Source organism: Balaenoptera physalus (genome assembly GCF_965194825.1).
Source record: "Balaenoptera physalus genome assembly, chromosome: 19".
Taxonomy (NCBI): Eukaryota; Metazoa; Chordata; class Mammalia; order Artiodactyla; family Balaenopteridae; genus Balaenoptera; species Balaenoptera physalus.
In genome coordinates, this window is record NC_138900.1 from 1,273,413 (window position 1) to 1,294,119 (window position 20,707).

General features: G+C 43.6%; 1 protein-coding gene and 1 pseudogene across 5 annotated transcripts in view; one reads left to right on the plus strand and one right to left on the minus strand.

Moving 5' to 3' along the window:
- LOC309648147 (zinc finger protein 550-like) overlaps positions 1-20,707 on the plus strand; it is a 142,108-nt gene that overhangs the window by 17,061 nt on the left and 104,340 nt on the right. Inside the window, exons 4-7 of one of the 4 annotated variants that reach the window (XR_014256491.1) lie at positions 142-191; positions 1,478-1,577; positions 1,963-2,313; positions 4,916-5,034. The gene's annotated coding sequence lies outside the window, so the exon portion shown is untranslated. The other 3 variants (XR_014256493.1, XR_014256492.1, XR_014256494.1) reach the window with 3 other exon arrangements.
- Positions 5,068-20,707, minus strand: part of LOC309648183 (mitochondrial import inner membrane translocase subunit Tim8 A pseudogene) — a 29,344-nt pseudogene continuing 13,704 nt past the window's right edge. Inside the window, exon 2 of the transcript XR_014268669.1 lies at positions 5,068-19,018. The product of XR_014268669.1 is annotated as a mitochondrial import inner membrane translocase subunit Tim8 A pseudogene (transcript). The remainder of the gene's footprint in view (positions 19,019-20,707) is intronic.

The window sequence follows — 20,707 nt, forward strand, 5'->3', positions numbered from 1 at the left end:
TTAAGCACTCGACTGCCAGGGAAGTCCCAGATAAGTGTCATATTTTAAAATTAATTTTATCTGTTTTAGTCCATTCGAATTGCTGTAAGAAAACATCATATACTGGGTGGCTTATAATCAACAGGCATTTATTTCTCGCAGCTCTGGAGGCTGGAAGTCCAAACTCAAGTTTCCCATGGATTCAGTGTCCGGTGAGAGCCCACTTCCTGTTTCATAGATAGCCTCCTTCTTCTTGCCATGTCCTCACATTGTAAAAGCAGTGAACTTTCCGGGCCCTATTTTATAAGGGCACTAGTTCCTTTCATGAGGGTAGAGCCCTTCTGACCTAACCACCTACCAAGGATCCTATGTCCTAATATCATGACATTAGGCATTAGGCTTTGAACATAAGAATTGAGGGGGAAACAAACATTAAGACCATAGCAGTATCTATTTCAGGAAATTGAGTTAGAAATATATGGAAAAAATAGTTGGACTTGCTGGGGTTTCAACAGAAACACTGAGATGTACTCATGCAGGAAAGAATTATTTTGTGTGGGAAACAGGCAGAATGCCACATCATCTACTTCCTACTTGGCCTCCTGACAGATACCGTCCATTTCCCCTGTCATGATATTGGCTTAACTCTTTTTTAATTGTTCCTTGATTACACATACTGAAGCCTACAAAATTATCTCTGAAGCTTTGAGCTACATAAAGTAGAAGAGCAGTGCAGTTTATTGGGAATTCCCTGGCGGTCCAGTAGTTAGGACTTGGCACTTTCACTTCCATGGCCCCAGGTTCAATCCCTAGTCGGGGAACTAAGATCCCCGAAATCCGTGCAGCCCGGCCAGAAAAAAAAAAAAAAAAAAGCATGCAGTTTGTGACTGAGTGACATTGCAGTGTGTGCATTCAGGTTTTCCTTTGTGTTCCTGTTTGCTGAATGCAGTCTACAAAACAATATCTCCCTTTAAAGGGAATACATCTTGAAAAAACAGAAGGGACAAAATAAAGATACTTGGATAATAACATATGCTTAAAATTACAATTTATGTCAAAGCACCCTCATTAAAAAAAAAATCTACCCTATATTTTCCCAACTTACTTTTGATGAACTTCATCAATTTATTTAAAAGTTTATAGAAAAAATTTCACTACTGTCCACCTTTTTCAGGGACACACAACCTCTTCCTCCCCAACATCCCAGTAATGGCCATGTGTGAAGCCCTTTCTCTCTTGACTCTGAGCAAACATACTGAAACTCACAAAACTGATTGTAAAGCTTCCATCCACATGTATTTGAAAAGGAACAAGATGTTTATTAGTTTGCGGCTATGAGTGAAGGTACTTTGTATCTGAGTGATATCATATCATGTGTTACTCCCCCATATGGTGAAGAGAAAAGTAAGTCCCACTTGTGGGGTCTTTATGGAGCACTACAACACAGTTGTGGAAATTGTACCCTTAGAGGCATATAAAGTATTTATTATATTCACAGGTCCTAGAAGAGACTGGCATGCCACCCCACACAGGAACCATATAGGAGGAGCACCTGGGGAGCATTCTCAACGAAGCAGGAGAAGAGTGGGGCCCCCTAGGTAAGTACCATTACTGGGGATCAGGGCGGAGTACCCAGGCAAAAGTCATGAGGGAATTTCATTGGTGGGTTGGAATGTCACTAAGTCATGGGAGGACAAGAAGGGGAACTTGAGTTGGGACCACAGCCTCATCACTCTGGTGTACCCAGTCACCCGGGGTGGGGTGGGGGGGGGGTGGGGATGTGCTCACAGCCAGTCTGTGGGGATGTTGAGGCAGCAGAATACGAACATCAAAAAATTTACAATACAGTATGTCCACTTGTTATGTTCCGAGCATCTTAAATGACAAGACGCAAAAAACACAACAGGGAAATCTGGATCGTCCCCTTTAGGAACATCCCATGCCTCGCCTCCTTCATTAGAGCCTCTGCATTTCCTTTGCCAGCTCCTCTCCAGGCCTCTGGGCCCCAGGCTCCTAAAAGGAACAGAGACACCCTCTCCCGGCCGGCTGCAGAGCAAGAACTACGCTACCACGCGCGCCACAACCAGAGAAGCCCGCGGGCCCCAACGAAGACGTAGCGCATAATGAATGAATGAATGAATGAATGAATGAATGAATGAACGAGTGAGTGAATAAATAAAATATTTTTTAAAAAAGAACTACATTACCCAGCAGGCTGTGCTTTGCGTGATGGCTGTGAGGGCCGGACTGATGGCGTCACAGAAAAGGGGCGTTACTGGCTCGCGTTGTCAGGGGCGGGACTTCCTGCGCCGGAGGAGCGGGCTTTTCTTTGTGGTGAGGCTGGTGTGTACCCACCCACTAGGAGCTCCTCCCGGGACTTAGGGACGGAGCGGGGAGGACAGCCAGGAGGGCCCACCTGCGCCTTTGTACGACCTGGGAGAGGGTCAGCTAAGCCCGCTGGACTCGCCGGTCTCCGGCGCCCTCACGTGGCCCTACGCTCCCCGCGGTGCGATGGCGGCGCTGGTGACCCCGGCGCAGGTGAGTGGACGGTGCTCCAGGCCACGCCCGCTCGGGCCCCACCCACGTGGCCGAGGCGCGCTGCTGTGCAGGATGGTGGTGTCCTGTGAGTCGTCACCTTGTCCTCCCCAGGGCATTGTTTGTCGGAGCCTCGGGATGGGGTCGCTTGTGCTCCGGGTGGGAATCCAGGTTAGGGGCTTCACGCGGAGGCTCCCATTTCTGTCAGTCAGTGGGACGCTGTGTGGTAGGGAGAGATGTGGCTTCTCGAATCCCCCTGACCCCATACCGCTGGCGTGGAAGGACCCGCAGGGAGGAGCGCAGGCCGCACAGTCCGGAGACCTTTCTGTGTGTTGCGGCCCCGCCCCTTCCCGAGTCTAGGACCTTAAGCAGCTTTCCCTGTTGCCCTTGGTTTCTGTTTTCTTGGGCACAAAACAGGAATATTAAATTTCCTCCAACTGGGTTTGAGGGAACTAGAAAAAGCACGTGTATCCCCCCGAGTCCAGCACGGTGCAGGGAGCGCCACTCTGGCTCTCTTTCCACGGAGGTGCCTCCTGAGCCTTTGTTGATCTTAGAGGCTCCTCCTTGAGGGAATCTGACCCTTGGGCTTCCCAGCTGTGTAACCTCTACAAAGATAAGGGTTGGGGTGGGGAAGAGGCAGGAGTAGCCTGCAGCAGCTTGGGGATTGCAGCTCTGCTAGGACAGAAAAGGTGTCAGGACAGGCAGGGAACCCAGAAGGCCAAGGAATTTGTCTTCCAGTTTACAGCCAGTGGAACTGGCTTCCCGCTGAAACTGTTTTCCTGTTTGAGGTTCAGTTACATATGGTAAATGACGATAATGTGCAGGAGTGTGGTGTCCCTTTGGACACAAAAAACACAAGAGGTCCTGGGTAACTCCATAGCCGTGGCCCTGAGTACCCTCATCATAGTCCTGATTGTTGTCAGGACTTGTCTTATTTGTTAAACTGCCCATTCACTTGGCTCCTTCCTCACTTTATTTCAGACTCACTCCAGTGTGCTGTCCTGAAAGAGGCTTTCCGTGGTGCCCTGTCGAAAGCAGACTGTAACCTCTTGTGTTCTCATGCTATTTTCTTGACTTTGGAATCTTTGGGTCCCTGTGACATTGTCTTGCTCGTTTATTTAGTTGCTTGTTTAGGATCTCTTCCCAGACCCCGAGCATGAACACTGTTGCTGCTCAGGACCTAGAACAACAGCCTGGGCTTACAAAAGGTACTCAACAAATGGTTCAGTGAATGAATGGGTCTCCCCCTCAGGTGCTTGCCTCACACTTATAATAAATGCAGTCTTTCTCCCAACTATGGCCCACAGGGCTCTCTCTACTTGATCTGCCCCTTGCTTACCCCCAAGCTTTTTTCCCTCCATTTTTCCCTCACTCACCGCACACGGCCAGGCAGTCCTGAACTTGTAAAACTCCTGCCCAGTTTGCAGCTTCAACTTGCACTTCTCTTTGTCTGGGGCCCTGTTCCCAGATCTCTGCAGGGCTATCTCTCCCCACCCTTCCTGTGCATCAGTGTCACCTCTTAGGATAGTCTTTTCCTGGCTGTTTTATAATAATTCTGGCTAAGGTACCCCTGCCCCCACCTGCCAATCTTCTGGCAACTCTGTTCCCGCTTTTACTGGATTTTCAATTCCCACTTCTGCTCCTTAAATTTGAGGTTGTGGCTGATTTTCTAGAGCTGCCTGGGGCTTAGACCTCTGGCTGTGACACGGAGGTGATGATGGCATTTACCTCATGGGCTGTGGGAGGATTAGTAAGAGTCACAAAATACATTGAACACGTAACTGTGCCAGGTAGTCCAGCATCTGCCATGTAAACATTTTCTCTTTAGTTCTCTAAACTGCCTGGTGAAGTGGGACTGATTGTTGTATTGATGCAGAAATCGAGGCTTAGAGAAATGATGGGATGTCCTCCCCTGTGGTCGCACTGGCAGGAAGTGTCTAATTCCAGAGTCTTGATTCAAACCCTGGAAGTCTGGCTCCCGAGCAAGGGCTCTTATTGTGTAAAGGCCTCAACTTGGGGCAGGTGCACTGTGAGGACCAGAGAGGCTTAGCTGCTGTCACTTTACTGTTACCATTGTTGGAATTATCATCATGATCATTTTTCCCATAGCACTTACCATCTCTCCCCAGTCCTCATGGAACACCACTGTCTGTGTCTCTGTGACACTGTCTGTGTCTTCTCCAGTGACTTCCTTCATGGGAGACTTTTCTCTCAGCCACAATTGCATTATGTCCCAAGGTTGCATCTGCTTCCCCCTTGAGCCCAACACAGAACTTGGCGATCCGGAGGCCTCGGTGATTCAAGCCTGGGTTTCTCTGCATCTTCACCAGCAACAGAGTGACAAGGTTGATCCCATCCAAGTGCACAAGGCCAACACCACTACCTGTGTTTGACTCTCCAGGTGGTGGTGACCTTTAGGAATGTGGCTGTGACCAAGAGGAGTGGGACAACTTGACCTGGACCAGAGGACTCTGTACCAGGAGGTGATGCTGGAGACCTGTGAGCTTCTGGTCTCACTGGGTAAGTGCTCAGCTCTCACACCTGTGGGGGACCCGACCCGCCTTGTTTCTGGGCTGATCAGGAAGGTCACAGGAGTCACCTTTCCTCCTCCCCACAGGTCCTGCAGTTTTCTGGTCCCTTCTCCTGCCTGGTCTCTCTGTGTCTGTAGCAGTGATCGGTGGGATAGAAACAATGTCCTTCTGAACACCAGCCCCCATCCCAGTGCCCAGCACCCTCGGGCCTCAGTCTGAGGTCCCTGTTCCAGATTCCACAGGAGGGAAGCTGACTGGTCCAGCCTGGTGGGGTCAGGTGTCCCCACAGCCCAGTTAGCAGGGCTGTTCTCAGAAGAGAGGGTGGGCCAGGCAGACCCCTACATGGCATTTGTCATCAGTGCCACCCAGAGATCTTCCTAAACAGCACAATCTCGGTTCAGAGTTCCCTGGTGTCTACATGATCCTCACATGTTTCCTGTGGCCTGGGCAGATTGCTATGTGGCAATACTTGGAGGGCCAGGGAAAGATTTCCCCAGGAAGCTGTATAGGCTCTGAATCATCAAACAACAAATAGGACTATTTGTCCCATAGCCTGGATTGATGTGTCCAGGAATCAAGGGGTAGATATGTGAGTGGCACCACTGACAGTTATCCATAGAGAGGCACTAGGGGAAATTTTTGCTTCCTGTCTTCATGAAGCACTGATTGTGTAGAGGTCTTAGTTGCAAAGGGAAGAGTGCTTTCACTACTGCAGTAGAATGATTCCGTTGTCCTGGAGAGTAACACTGCCAGTCTGCTGCTTTGCGCTACTCATGCTTCTGAATCAACAGGCAAAGTAAGAGTTACTGTGCTGGCTCTGGTGATTGAATCTGATTATCAGGTGCAAATTGGACTATACTTCCCACTGCTACTTGCACAAAGGAAGTGTGTGTCTGGAATGCAGAGATCCCTTAAGATGTCTTGTCATGATCTATGGTAAAGTCAACGGAAAACTATTCACAACCTACTTCAGGCAGGATAACTCATGGCCCAGACCCTTCAGGAAAGAATGCTTTGGTCACCCAACCAGGGAATAAAAAATGACCATTCGAGGTGCTGCTGAGGACAAAAGGAACATGGAATGGATTGTGGAAGAGCTACATATTAGTTAGTTCATGTGACCATTAACAGAAGTGAGGATAGTAGTCAGTAATGTCGTGAGTATTTCTTCCTGATTTTTGTCATGAATGTGTGTGTACAGCCAATACCTTTTTCTTCCTTCTTTCACCCCCTTATCATTTAACAGAAGATGTGCTGACTTCACATCACAGTATTTAAGTATTGTTAAATTTATATCATAGTATTTGGTTATAGGGTATCAAGGAGGAGAGTGAATGTTACGCAGGGAGTCTGTCTACTTTCTAAAGAAAGAGTTATTGTATTTTTGGTTGTACACAGGATAGTTGTGTCATGACCTTGTTGTTGTCTTTATTTGGAGATAAGGAATGGTTTAAGTTTGTATGGTGCCAAGTTGACAAGAGGTGGACTTGTGTTGATTAATTTTATATATCAACTTGACTTGGCTATGATACCTGAATATTGTTCAAATACCAGTCTAGATTTCACTGTGAAGCTTTTTTTTAATGGACTAAATACCTATATTTTTATTTGTAATTTTTAAATTTATGGACCAAACACATATGCGAAAAGAATGGCTTCAACTTAATGGCATGTTGTCCCTTAAGAAAGTAGAAAAATAAGACAAAGCCAAATTAAGCAAGACTTTGGTTCAATATTATACTGGAAATTTTAATAAAACTAGACTTCTATTCAGTATTGAGATGGAGGTTATAGTCACAATAATGAGGCAATAAAAAGTAAAATTACTCACATTGTTAAGGAAAAAATAAAACTGATCTATGGAGAAAACTCTATGGGATCTCCAAACAAAGCATAACCCAGAATAAACATATACAATGGAATACTACTCAGCCATAAAAAAGAATGAAATTTTGCCATTTGCAACAACATGGATGGACTTGGAGGGTATTATGCTAAGTGAAATAAATCAGATAGAGAAAGACAAATACTGTATGGTATCACTTATATGTGGAATCTTAAAAATACAACAAACTAGTGAATATAACAAAAAAGACTCACAGATACAGAGAACAAACTAGTGGTTACCTGTGAGGAAAAGGAAGTGGGGAGGGGCCATATAAGGGTAGGGGAATCAGAGGTACAAACTGTGATGTACAAAATAAGCTACAAGGATATATTGTACAACACAGGGAATATAGCCAATATTCTATAACTATAAATGGAGTACAACCTTTAAAAATTGTGAATCACTGTATTGTACTCCTGTAATTTATATAACATTGTACATCAGCTATACTTCAATAAAAAACAAAACATAACATTAACCAAAAAAACCTGCTAGAACGACTGAGTATCTGAAGCTTGAAGAATTCAAGATCCATATAAAAGAAACCATCCTATTTGCAATAGCAATAAACAGTTGAGAACTTAAGATCCCCCCTCCCCTCCCCAAATGTCTGTGTTGAAATGTACCAGGGACTTGTTTTAATCATGCACTGAGAGACATGCAGACATGGAAGTTATTATGAGGAAGGACATTACACGGTTCCCTAGAAACAGGAAGCACAGCATGTCATACTGGGCCGCATATGCTTGGCCTCCACCTTCTGCTCAGGTAGGTTAAGAAGAGCATGACTCACAGCCTTGAAAAATTCTGGCAGACTCTGGGCTACAGGGGTCATCCCTAGTTGCCACCCAGAAGAGGACATTCACCCAATCATGAGGCACCTTTATGGCATCGGAGGACTTCCAGTCACCAGAATTGGGATAAATGAATGTCTATTCTTCATAAATCACCCAGTCTATGGTGTTTTGTTATAGCAGACCTATAAGACTAAGATAGACAGTTTGAAATTTTTCAGCGGGCTCCGTTTTGGAAGGGTGGACCCTCGTTGTCCCGTACCTAGCTCTGGTATAGGTACCAGAGCTAGGTACCTATACCAGAGCTAGGTATGGTATAGGGCAGGGAGGATTATTGGTTTGGTGTGTGAGTTTGATAAGGTTATGGTTGGGGGTGCGGGCTCCAGATTGGTCAGTTTGTGTATAACAAGCATGCTTACAGGGGAAGGATTTGTTACCTGCAAGAATTAGCTAGCTCTGAGAGGGATAGCCTCACTAGGAATAAGGACCCAAAGGCCAGAGTAGGAAAAATACAAAAATATAAGAAAATATAGTCAATACAATTAAAATTGAGCATACCATCAGATGTAAAAAATACATGCAAGATGGGTAAACAGAATTTTAAAAATTAGAGAAAAAAAAATTAAGACCCAAGTAAAAGGAGAGATATCTCACATTTACGGATTGTAACACTCAATATTTCCTTCTAAATTGATCTGTGTGTTAAGTGAAATCCAAGTCAAAATCTCGGTAAGCTCTTTTTTTTTTTTTTTTTTTAATTAATTAATTAATTTTATTTTTGGCTGTGTTGGGTCTTCGTTTCGTGCGAGGGCTTTCTCTAGTTGTGGCAAGCGGGGGCCACTCTTCATCGCGGTGCGCGGGCCTCTCACCATCGCGGCCTCTCTTGCTGCGGAGCACAGGCTCCAGACGCGCAGGCTCAGCAGTTGTGGCTCACGGGCCCAGCCGCTCCGTGGCATGTGGGATCCTCCCAGACCAGGGCTCGAACCCGTGTCCCCTGCATTGGCAGGCAGACTCTCAACCACTGCGCCACCAGGGAAGCCCCTCTTTTTTTTTTTTTTTAATAGAAATTGCGAAGTGGATTCTACAATGAAAATGCAAGTGCAAAGGACCAAGAATATCCAAAACAACCTGGAAACAAGAAAGTGCTAACGTAAATACAAATAGATAAATGTAAGGGAATAGGAGGTCTAGAAATAAACATACACACAACAGATCAGTTGTTTTTCAGTGAAGGAAAAAGCAATTTGGTATAGAAAGAATGATTTGTTAGATCAGTGTGCGGTAGCAGTTGGGTATGCAATTGGGTATGCAAAGAGAACTTATAAAAATTAAATAACTATGGATCATAGACATATACAGAAAAACCTAAAACTGCAAGAGTTACAAAATACTGGGTTGGCCAAAAAAGTTGGTTCGGGTTTTTCGGTAGCATCTTACGGGAAACCCCGAACGAACTTTTTGGCCGACCCGATAAAACAGGAACACAGGTTTTGACCTTGTGTGGAAGTCACATGCCCTACGTCCTCTCCAGTATTGCATGTGCCTACTCTACACCAGCCACACCTTTTTTCTATCTGCCTCCTCTCATCCAAAGCCCAACCCCACCTCTCCCACCACAGCCCAAGAGACTCCCAGCTGACCTCATTTACTCTTGTCTCTTCCATTATGGTTTATTACAAGATATTGAATATAGTTCCCTGTGCTCTACAGTAGGACCTTGTTGTTTATCTGTATATAGTAGTTTGTATCTGTTAATCCTAAGCTCCTAATTTATCCCTCCCTCCACTCCCTTTCCCTTTTGGTAACCGTAAGTTTGTTTTCTATATCTGTGAGTCTGTTTCTGTTTCTGTTTTTTTTTTTTTTTCTTGTAGAATCTTTTATTTCAGTGATTAAAAGAACGCACTAAACGGAAACTATGCTGATTTACATTAGGCATGCACCTCTACCTGAAACTGCTGTTAGTTTTTGAGTGGCCTAAATCTTTATAACTTATTTTTTCATTTAGGCACATCTTTAAATTTTTTTGGACCCTGATATACAGGGTAAGTTAACTTCTTCCTTGTGGCTGTTTAGTATGAGAATTATGTTCCTTTAACCAAAGGCCTCTAGACTCTCAGGCTACCTGTACTAGCTCAAGACTGTACTTTATATAGATATTTAAGTGAATCACAGTATAAGGGAGAGAGATAATCTGGAAAGGTGAAATGTACTGTATGAATATTCCATACATCTTTTTTTCCAGCACTGATAGTCAAACACTAGATAAGGAGGCCTACAGTCAAGTACCAAATTACTCTTTCCCCCGCTGCTGCCCTTTCTGAGAGACACAAAGATGTATGTCGATCTCTCTAGAAATCTGAAATGAATCCACAGAAATAACAGATTATTACCTATGTGGTCCCACTATCAAATTATAGAGCAGTTCCACTATTAAAATTGTAGGGAGCAGTTAATGGGACTATGAGAAAAGCTTTGTCCCATATACGGTAATATACATCTAGTAGAGTTTTCCATTCATCTGTCAATTGTTTTCCCAAGATTAGCATTAAAAAACACAACCCCAAACACATTTGACCCTCAAACCCCCCACACACAAAAATTGGTCTTTGTTCATTCTTAGATGACAGGATGTCGCAAGAGTGACAAAGGTGGGAGCCGATCCCCCTATAGCCTTTTCTTCAACCATCCCGTCAACTGCTCTTCATTTCTTGAACTATCTTCCTTTTCCAAAGTGGTAATGCTGAGGTCAGTCAGAATGGCTTTCTGAGAAGACTGGCTTGGATTTCTGGGTCTGTTCCAGTTGATTCAAGTTGAATTGGCTTGTATCAATGAAGTGCCCAATGCAGTTCACAAAACAGGCCTCAGCTGGACTGTCCAACTTTGGCCCAGGCTTGTCCATGCACTTTTCCCAATGAAGTTTCGTCATCTGGTGCACCAGCTGCTGGAAGCGCTGCTTCTGAGACTCTACCTCCATGAAATGCTGCAGCTGCCAGTCAACCGAGCCCAAACCCGCTGCGGAGGAAGATGAGGAGGAATCCATCCCAGCGTGGCCACGCGTGCCGAGACGAACTCTGCACCAACTCACCAACCTTCACATCTGCTTCTGTTTGTTTTGTTTTTTAAGATTTTTTAATATTTTATTTATTACCATTTATTTTTGGCTGCATTGGGTTTTCGTTGCTGTGCACGGGCTTTCTCTAGTTGTGGCGAGCGGGGGCTACTCTTTGTTGGGGTGTGCAGGCTTCTCATTGCGGTGGCTTCTCTTGTTGCGGAGTATGGGCTCTAGGCGTGCAGGCTTCGGTAGCTGTGGCGCGCATGCTCAGTAGTTGTTGTTCGAGGGCTCTAGAGCGCAGGCTCAGTAGTTGTGGCGCACGGGCTTACTTGCTCCGTGGCATGTGGGATCTTCCCAGACCAGGGCTGGAACCCGTGTCCCCTGCATTGGCAGGCGGCTTCTTAACCACGGTGCCACCGGGGAAGCCCCCGTTTCTGTTTTGTAATAAGTTCATTTGTATCATATTTTAGATTCCATGTATAAGGGATATCATATGGTATTTGTCTTTCTCTTTCTGACTTACTTTGCTTAGTATGATAACCTCTAGGTCCATCCATGTAGCTGTAAATAGCATTATTTCATTCTTTTTTATGGCTGAGTAGTATTCCATTGTGTGTGTGTGTGTGTGTGTGTGTGTGTGTGTGTGTGTGTGTGTGTATGTGTGTGTATACACACACCACATCTTTATCCTTCCAGCTGTTGGACATTTATGTAGTTTCCATGTCTTGGCTATTGTAAATAGTGCTGCTGTGAACATAGGGGTGCATGTATCTTTTTGAATTAGCGTTTTCTCCCAATGTATGCCCAGGAGTGGGATTGCTGGATCATATGGTAACTCTATTTTTAGTTTTTTAAGGAACCTCCATACTGTTCTCCATAGTGGCTTTACCAACTTACATACCCACCAACAGCATAGGAGGGTTTTCTTTTCACTACACCCTCCCCAGCATTTATTTGTTGACTTTTTCATCATGGCCATTCTGACCAGTGTGAGGTGATACCACATTATAGTTCTGATTTGCATTTCTCTACTAATTAGCAATGTTGAGCATCTTTTTATGTGCCTATTGGCCATCTGTATGTTCTTTGGAGAAAAGTCTATTTAGGTCTCTGTCCATTTTTTTGTTGGGTTATTTGTTTTTTGTTGTTGTTATTGAGTTGTATGAGCTGTTTATATATTTTGGAAATTAAGCCCTTGTCAATCACATTGTTTGCAAATATTTTCTCCCAGTCCGTAGGTTGTCTTTTTGTTTTGTTCATGGTTTCCTTTGCTGTGCAAGAGCTTATAAGTTTGATTAGGTCCCATTTGTTTATTTTTACTTTTATTTCTTTTGCCTTGGAAGACTGACCTAAGAAAACATTGCTATGGTTTATGTCAGAGAATGTTTTGCATATGTTCTCTTCTAAGAGTTTTATGGTATCATGTCTCATGTTTAAGTCTTCAAGCCATTTTGAGTTTATTTTTGTGTATGGTATGAGGGAGTGTTCTAACTTCATTGATTTACATGTGGCTGTCCAGCTTTCCCACCACCACTTCCTGAAGAGACTGTCTTTTTTCCATTGTATATTCTTGCCTCCTTTGTTGAAAATTAATTGACCATAGGTGTGTGGGTTTATTTCTGGGCTCTCTCTTCTGTTCCATTGATCCATGTGTCTGTTTTTATGCCAGTACCATTCTGTTTTGATGACTATAACTTTGTAGTATTGTCTGTGGTGTGGGAGGGTTATGCCTCCAGCTTTGTTCTTTTCCCTCAGGATTGCTTTGGCAATATGGGTCTTTTATGGGTCCATATAAATTTTAGAATTTTTTTGTTCTAGTTCTGTGAAAAATGTCATGGGTAATTTGATGGAGATTTCATTGAATCTGTAGATCGCTTTGGGTAGTATGGCCATTTTAACACTATTAATTCTTCTAACCCAAGAGCATGGGATAGCTTTCCATTTCTTTGAATCATCTTCAGTTTCTTTTATCAGTGTTTTATAGCTCTCAGCATATAAGTCTTTCACCTCCTTGATCAGGTTTATTTCTAAGTATTTTAACTTTTTTAACGCAGTTTTAAAAGGGATTGTTTTCTTACTTTCCCTTTCTGATATTTCATTGTTAGTGTAAAGAAGTGCAACTGATTTCTGTGTGTTAATCTTGTATCCTGATACCTTGCTGAATTTATTTATCAGTTCTAGTAGTTTTTGTGTGGAGTCTTTAGGGTTTTCAATATATAGTATCATATCATCTGCATATAAGGAGAATTTTACATCTTTCCTTTCAATTTGGATACTTTTTATTTCTTTTTCTTGTTTGATTGCTCTGGCTAGGACTTTTAATACTATGTTGAATAGAAGTGGTGAGGGTGGGCATCCTTGTCTTGTTCCAGATTTTAGCAGGAAGGCTTTCAGCTTTTCACCATTGAGTATTATGTTGGCTGTGGGTTTGTCATAAATAGCTTTTTTTTGGGCTGCGTTGGGTCTTTGTTGCTGCGCACGGGCTTTCTCTAGTTGCAGTGAGTGGGGGTTACTCTTTGTTGCGGTGCGTGGGCTTCTCATTCTGGTGGCTTCTCTTGTTGCAGAGCATGGGCTCTAGGCACATGGACTTCAGTAGTTGTGGCACGCGGGCTCAGTAGTTGTGGCTCGCGGGCTCTAGAGCACAGGCTCAGTAGTTGTGGTGTACAGGCTTACTTGCTCCGCGGCATGTGGGATCTTCCTGGACCAGGGCTTGAACCCATGTCCCCTGCATTGGCAGGTAGATTCTTAAACACTGTGCCACCAGGGAAATCCCATAAATAGCTTTTATTATGTTGAGATATGTTCCCTTTATACCCACTTTGGTGAGAGTTTTTATCATGAATGGATGTTGAATTTTATCAAATGCTTTTTCTGCATCTATTGAGATGGTCACATGGTTTTTGTCTTTTCTTTTGTTGATGTGGTGTATTACATTGATTGATTTACATATGTTGAACCATCCTTGTGACCCTGGGATGAATCCAACTTGATCCTGCTGTATGATCTTTTTTATGTGTTGTTGGATTCGGTTTGCTAATATTTTGTGGAGAATTTTTGCATCTATATTCATCAACGATATTGGCCTGTAATTTTCTTTTTTGGTGGTGTTTTTGTCTGATTTTTGTATCAGGGTGGTGATGGCTTCATAGAATGACTTTGGGGGTGTTCCATCCTCTTCAGTCTTTTGGAAGACTTTGAGATGGATTGGTATAAGTTCTTCTTTGTATGTTTGGTAGAAATTGACGTTATTTACTCTTTAGCTAATCTGTCATCCAGTCTGACACTCTGTAGGCTTCACCAGGAGTTATCACAAAACTCTGAGCCTGTAGTGAGGAAAACAGCACCAGGTCTTATCTCAGTATCATCTGATTCCATTTACTACTTTGCCTCTCAATAAATCTCTTATTCACCTCCTTGGAATTTCGTGTCACTCCTGGATCTTCATCTGAAGCCAGCTCCCACACCACACACGCACGCATGCGTGCACACACACACACACACACACACACACACACCTCTCTCTCTCTCTCTCTCTCATGGTCACTGTACTTCCTAACCTGTCTTAGTGATGATGACAGCCTCCCCACCCCCCACCCCCCACACACACACTCATGCACACACACACACTCTGTCTCATGGTCGCTGTACTTCCTAACCTGTCTTAGTGATGATGACAGCCACCACCCCTCTCCAGGGGTCCAGGCAAGTGAGCCAGTCCATGCAGAATACCCTCCCTTCAGCCTTAATGGCATTGCCACATAACCTGTGGGGTGTACCTCTTAAGTCTGACATAGTCCACGTGCCAATCTCCTGCTTATGGGTATCTTTACATTAACCCCCTCCTTCCCTGAACTCCAGGTGTATTTCACATGCCCACTTAACACCTCCACTTAGAGATGCCTGCAATACCTCAGACTCAGCCTGGTGACACCTAACTACTGATAGTACTGCTGTTAATTACTCCTGCTATTGACTTTGCATCTTTCGCCTAAAGCCAAACTTCTTGGATTTATGTGAGACTTCTCTCACCCTTAGAGCAGTGATCATTCCTACTTAAAAACTCAACCTAATACTACAAGCAACTTCTTAGAAGATATTTGGACATAAAGGTAAAAGTCTTTAGGGATTTCCCTGGTGTTCAGTGGCTAAGACTCCGTGCTCCCAATGCAGGTGGCCCGGGTTCGATCCCTAGTCAGGGAACTAGATCCCACATGCAGCAACTAAGAGTTAGCATGCCGCAGCTAAAGATCCCACACGCAGCAGCTAAAGATCCTGCACGCTGTAACGAAGATCCCATGTGCTGCAACTAAGACCTGACACGGCCAAGTAAAATATAAATAAATAAATAAATAAATATTTAACAAACAAAAAGGTAAAAGTCGTTACTTCATGCTAGGAATGAAGCTATAATAAAAATTTTATGGCTACAGTACTAAAATGATTGTGGTACCCTCCCAAATAATTCAAAATAAAAACAATATTCAGTTGGAAAATAAATTTTTAATTAATGCAAAAATGTAATTTCCATGAGGGAGAGAAAGATTGCTGTTTATCCAGTGATAGGGGCAGTGCCTGGCAATAGCAAGCACTCCATAAATATAATGATGGGTACAGATTTCCAGATTTTTTTTTTAATAAATTTATTTATTTTATTTTATTTATTTTTGGCTGTGTTGGGTCTTCGTTGCTGCACACGGGCTTTCTCTAATTGCGGCGAGCGGGGGTTACTCTTCATCGCGGTGCGCAGGCTTCTCATTGCGGTGGCTTCTCGTTGCCGAGCACGGGCTCTAGGCATGTGAGCTTCAGTAGCTGTGGCACGTGGGCTCAGTAGTTGTGGCTTGCAGGCTTTAGAACACAGGCTCAGTAGTAGTTGTGCACGGGCTTACTTGCTCCGCGGCATGTGGGATCTTCCCGGACCAGGGCTGGAACCCGTGTCCCCTGCCTTGGCAGGCGGATTCTTAACCACTGCACCACCAGGGAAGCCCCAGATTTTTTTTTTTTTTTTAGCCACGCCATGCCACATGGCTTGTGGGATCTTAGTTCCCCCACCAGAGATCAAGCCCGTGCCCCCTGCAGTGGAAGTGGGGAGTCTTAACCACTGGACCACCAGGGAATTCCCTTCCTGATTCTTTCTTGAATGCCCCATTCCCCTGTCCCTGCTTCCACCCCAACAAATGCTTACCTGGCTTTGTGGGCAATCAGCCATGATTGGCCAGAGTCAGGTCAGTATTTGTTAATTGGATTGCACAGAACTGAAGAGGGGGAGTACCCCATACCACAAGATCACCTGAGGCGGAGATGCAGTGCCTACATCAGCCCCATCTGGGCTGGAGCTGATCTCCATGGTTACAAATAGAGCACAACGTGTGTTGCTGTCTGTTTTAGTATTGTGGCCACAAATTTTTTATTATAGCTTCATTCCCAACGCTTTTGAACAAAAAAATTTGTTGGACTTTTACCTTTATGTCCAAATATTTTCTAAGAAGTTGCTTGTAGTATTAGGTTTGTGGGAAAGAGAAGATCTGGGGTGAACCTACCCGAGACGAAATATGTCATTGTGTTGATCACTGTTTCTGAATGCTTCTCCCCCTTGTTGTGTCCAGACATTTAGAATGAATAAGTTAGAGGGCGGTGGCGGTACAGTCATGTGCATTGATGTCTGGGCAATGGCTGTCTTTCTCACAGGGCTAAATTACAAGGGTAAGTTTGATCATTCATCATGAATCACTGGGGGGGGGGGGGAGTGTTCATTATACATAGAGGCTGCACCCATTGAAAACAGCCTAAACATGTTGCTATTTTCTCTTTCCCAAATTTGCCACTTCATACCCACAAATAAAAGACTCAGCCTGTTAGCCTTTACAAAGATTTAAAGAGCATTATATAATTTCTAAGTACCCATAAAATATAATAATATATATTCACCTTGCTTAGATGAGGGCATTCATTCATTCATTCATTCAGTAGATATTTATTGAACACCTAGTATGGGCCAGGCATTGTGCTAGGTGCTCAGTGAATATTGATACATGAAAAAGAGACCAAAAGTGTATAGATCTTAAACAAGTGTAAGAAGGGGTTTCCCCAAAGTCCTTGAAGGATTTGACTTTGGTATACATGTCTTCCTGACTTCTGTCCTCTGCTCTGAGCACAACCCTTCACCACTAGACCCACTTCCACAAAAAAATGACTACTTCTGCATGTTGTCAATGGGTTGTGCATGACAATGGGCAGTATTTATGTAGGCAGCACAGACAGTAGCTTTTCACTTAATGTAGCAATAACACAATATTAATCAATGGGGACTGCCTTCCATAGCGATTGAACAAATGCTTGACGTGGGTCAGGTCTCTTAATCCAAAAGCCACAGAGAGAGTGCAAAATGGGAAAAGTCTGTATCTGAGAAGGAACACTGCTAAGGAAAAATGAATTTGTTTTCAATTTGGTTTAAATCAGGTGTGGGATTCTACCCTCCTTTTCACTTTTGGATCCCCAAATAGGAGAATCTCAGCACGTAGATAATCACAAGCTGTGTGAGTGTTGAAATCCCTGCCCTGCTAGAAGGCAGCGCCAGGCTCACAGAGGCACACATCTGTCTCAAAGTCACCCTGCCCTTTGCAAATGACAAAGATAACTTAACATGTTCTGATCTCCCCTTATTTCAAGGCTACATCATGTGAACTCCATTTAAAACAATGTGATTTTGCACTCCTGTAATGGATACTATGAGTACATTGAGATGTGAGAGTATGGGACAGGGTGGGGACAACTTTCTACCAGTGTGGGGAAACTAGGGAACAGTTCTGAGGCTCGTGGATAGGAGAAATAGGTACATGGCCCCAGTGGCTTAAACCTCAGTCCTTGAAGGATGTGCCCCCACCACCATTCATAGAAGTCCTAGCCACAGCAGCTAGGCAAGAAAAATAAAAGGCATCCAAATTGCAAAGTGAGGAAACATTGGAATCATAATGGAGTAATTATAGTTCAGGTGTACAAAACGGATTGGGAAGACTATTGAGTTTCTGGTCTCAGACACATCCGTGTACCACTGAGAACTTGAACTTTCTGTGAAGTACCAAACCCTAGGACACCTACAGCTATATTTAGAACAACATCTGCCGGGTGTAACCTTATGGTCTCAAGGTTCCCCTTTGTCAGTGCAAGAATTTCAGACCCCAACCAATGCTTGTTTAGCAAGCACTCTTCTTGCCATCTCTAAATAATTCCTTACAAACAACATATGTAACTAACTGTGCCCTTGCAGTTTTTTGCCTGTATAAGCTTCCTCCATTTTGTAATCCAGAGGAACATAGTTCAGGTGCTTCTTGAACCTGTGTCTCACAGGCTGTAGTCTAATAAACCACAAATAAATGCCTCTTTATTTCAATAAGGTCTCCATTTCTGAAATTTAGGTTAACATTGCTTGGTGTAGTTGGCATTACCCAGTGTGACCTACAGCACTTCTTCAGACTTGGTGTTGGCATTCAGTACCTACATGGACCCATTGCGTTTAGCCATCTTTTCACTCACATAAAGACTGCAGAGAGTCCTCCTGAACCCCAAACTCTCATTTGGTCAAGGCTTAGATCATAAATAAAATTGGGTGTCTCTCAGTGTTGACTTTAGTCCTCCCTTTTGGGAGTGGAGTTTTTTGTTTGTTTGTTTTGTTTTGTTTTAATCTGTGCCACTTGGTAGGAGATTCGGGTTTCAGGTTTCTTTTGATTTTGATGAGTACTCAGAATAATGCCAAGTTCTCATTCAAAACAAAACAAAACCCTGTCAGCTTTGTGTTTAACACCTATGGGCCCTCATCCTGTAACGACCTATCTAAATGGGTCCATTTAACCTGGTATGATTTAAAATTGCCCTGGCCAAAATGGGGAGCTTTTGAAATTCCCAAATTTGTCAATCTTCATGCATGCCTAGAAAAAAATACCAGAAACAGAGAAAAATTAATGGAAAGCATATTTTTAAAAATTTATTATTTATAGCTGCATTGGGTCTTCATTGCTGAGCACAGGCTTCCTCTAGTTGCGATGAGCGGGGGCTACTCTTCATTGCGGTGCACGGGCTTCTCATTGTGGTGGCTTCTCTTGTTGCAGAGCGTGGGCTTCAGTAGTTGCAGCACGCTGGCTCAGTAGTTGTGGCACATGGGCCTACTTGCTCCGTGGCATGTGGGGTCTTCCCGGACCAGGGATCAAACCCATGTCCCCTGCATTGGCAGGCAGATTCTTAACCACTGTGCCACGAGGGAGGTCCCGGAAAGCATGTTTTAATTGATATTTAGAGGCCTCTAAACATAATACTGAGGAAATTGCTCCCTCCAAGCTGTAATTAAAAATTGACTCAGACTGTTTCTAAACTTAAGAAATCATGAAATTCTTTACCCCACTCCTATTCCCCTCCCAATTCTGCACCTTCTCCTCCATTCCTTTACCCACCTCTTTCCAAACTCCGTTTTTATTTAACTTACCCCCCTCTTCTCTTTCTCCACCAGATACCCTCCTCCTCCTCCTCCATCAGTTAACACTCCTGAGCCTAAACCTCACTCAACCCCCCTGTCCTGGCAGCCCCTATTAAAACGAAGCCCACCTGAACCCTTTATTGTCTTTGTCCCATGGAGTAAACGTGAACTTAGGGCTATAGCTAAAGAATTCTGTGATCATTTTTGGACCTCATTTCCTTTGCCAAACAATTTAATCTTGTTATACAAACCTATGAACCAAGCTATTCTGATCCTTATCAACTTATACACATGCTGGTAGGGGAAGGCAGAGCAAAAGAATGGCTTAACAAGGCGGATTGGAAGAAACCTATAGAAGACTTCCAAAAGAAAACAGCTGAAGATCAAGATAGGGCCAAAGACTTAGCCAAAACCGTTTACTGGTTATTCCAGAAGTTTCCCCAAATATTACTGATTGAAACATATCCAACTGTGTACTCAAAACCTAAGGAACCTGTACTTGAATTCTTTGAAAGATTTCAAAAAACTTTCAAACAGTGTTCAGGAATGGAAGATGTTAATACCAACTCATGAATGGTTTAGATTAAGAACTTGCCACTTTAGTTAAAAGGCATCAGTGAAATTGGGCAGCCATGGATGCCCATGATTTATGCAGTATGGCACAGCAGCTGTCCAAGACCATACAAAAATAGCTAAGAAGAAGGCTACTCAAATAATGAGTTTACAGCTTCAGCAATTGACTGGCCAAAAAAGGCCAACACGCCTCCAATCTTACAATGAAAGACCCTCCAACACAGAAGACCTTCAAAGGTACCTTTGCTATTATTGCAAAAGAAGCCTGGGAATTTTAAAAAGAGCTTGCTATAAATTCTGAAAGTCACTCAGAGAGAAAACAAAATCCTGCTAGCCCTTCTCCAAACAAAGGTCCTATGCAACTTCCTTTCTGTCTCGCCTAGGGCTGCTCCAAGGAAATACCTGGGGTTTCTCCCTTTCTTCTCACTAACACTCTGGAGAAATTGAATTCACCATTGTTTGAGAACAGACAGAGCTTTAATTCTTAAGGGGTACCACTCTTTCTGTTCTCAGTCCCACCACTTTGAAACATTCTCTTCTGTGGAGTACTAAAACAATTTCAATGGTGGGAGTTTCTAAGCACCGAATGACTGTTTTTAAATCTCAACCCACTCCATTCCAACTTGGCCTGTCACAGACACACATTCCTTTCTCCTTCTTTCTTCCACTCCTGTACACATCCTCAGAAGAGACTTCTTAGAGGCCCATAATGCACATGTTTCCTTCTCACAAAAGGGGGAAATGTTTTAAATCTGGAAGAACATTCCAATCAACAAGGCCCTAATGACACAAATTTAGGCCCTGAATGTGAAGCTGCCATCATTTTTGTCACATCAATCATAACCCCAAGAAAGGATGAACTTGTACAAACACTACGGTCCCAAATCTCTA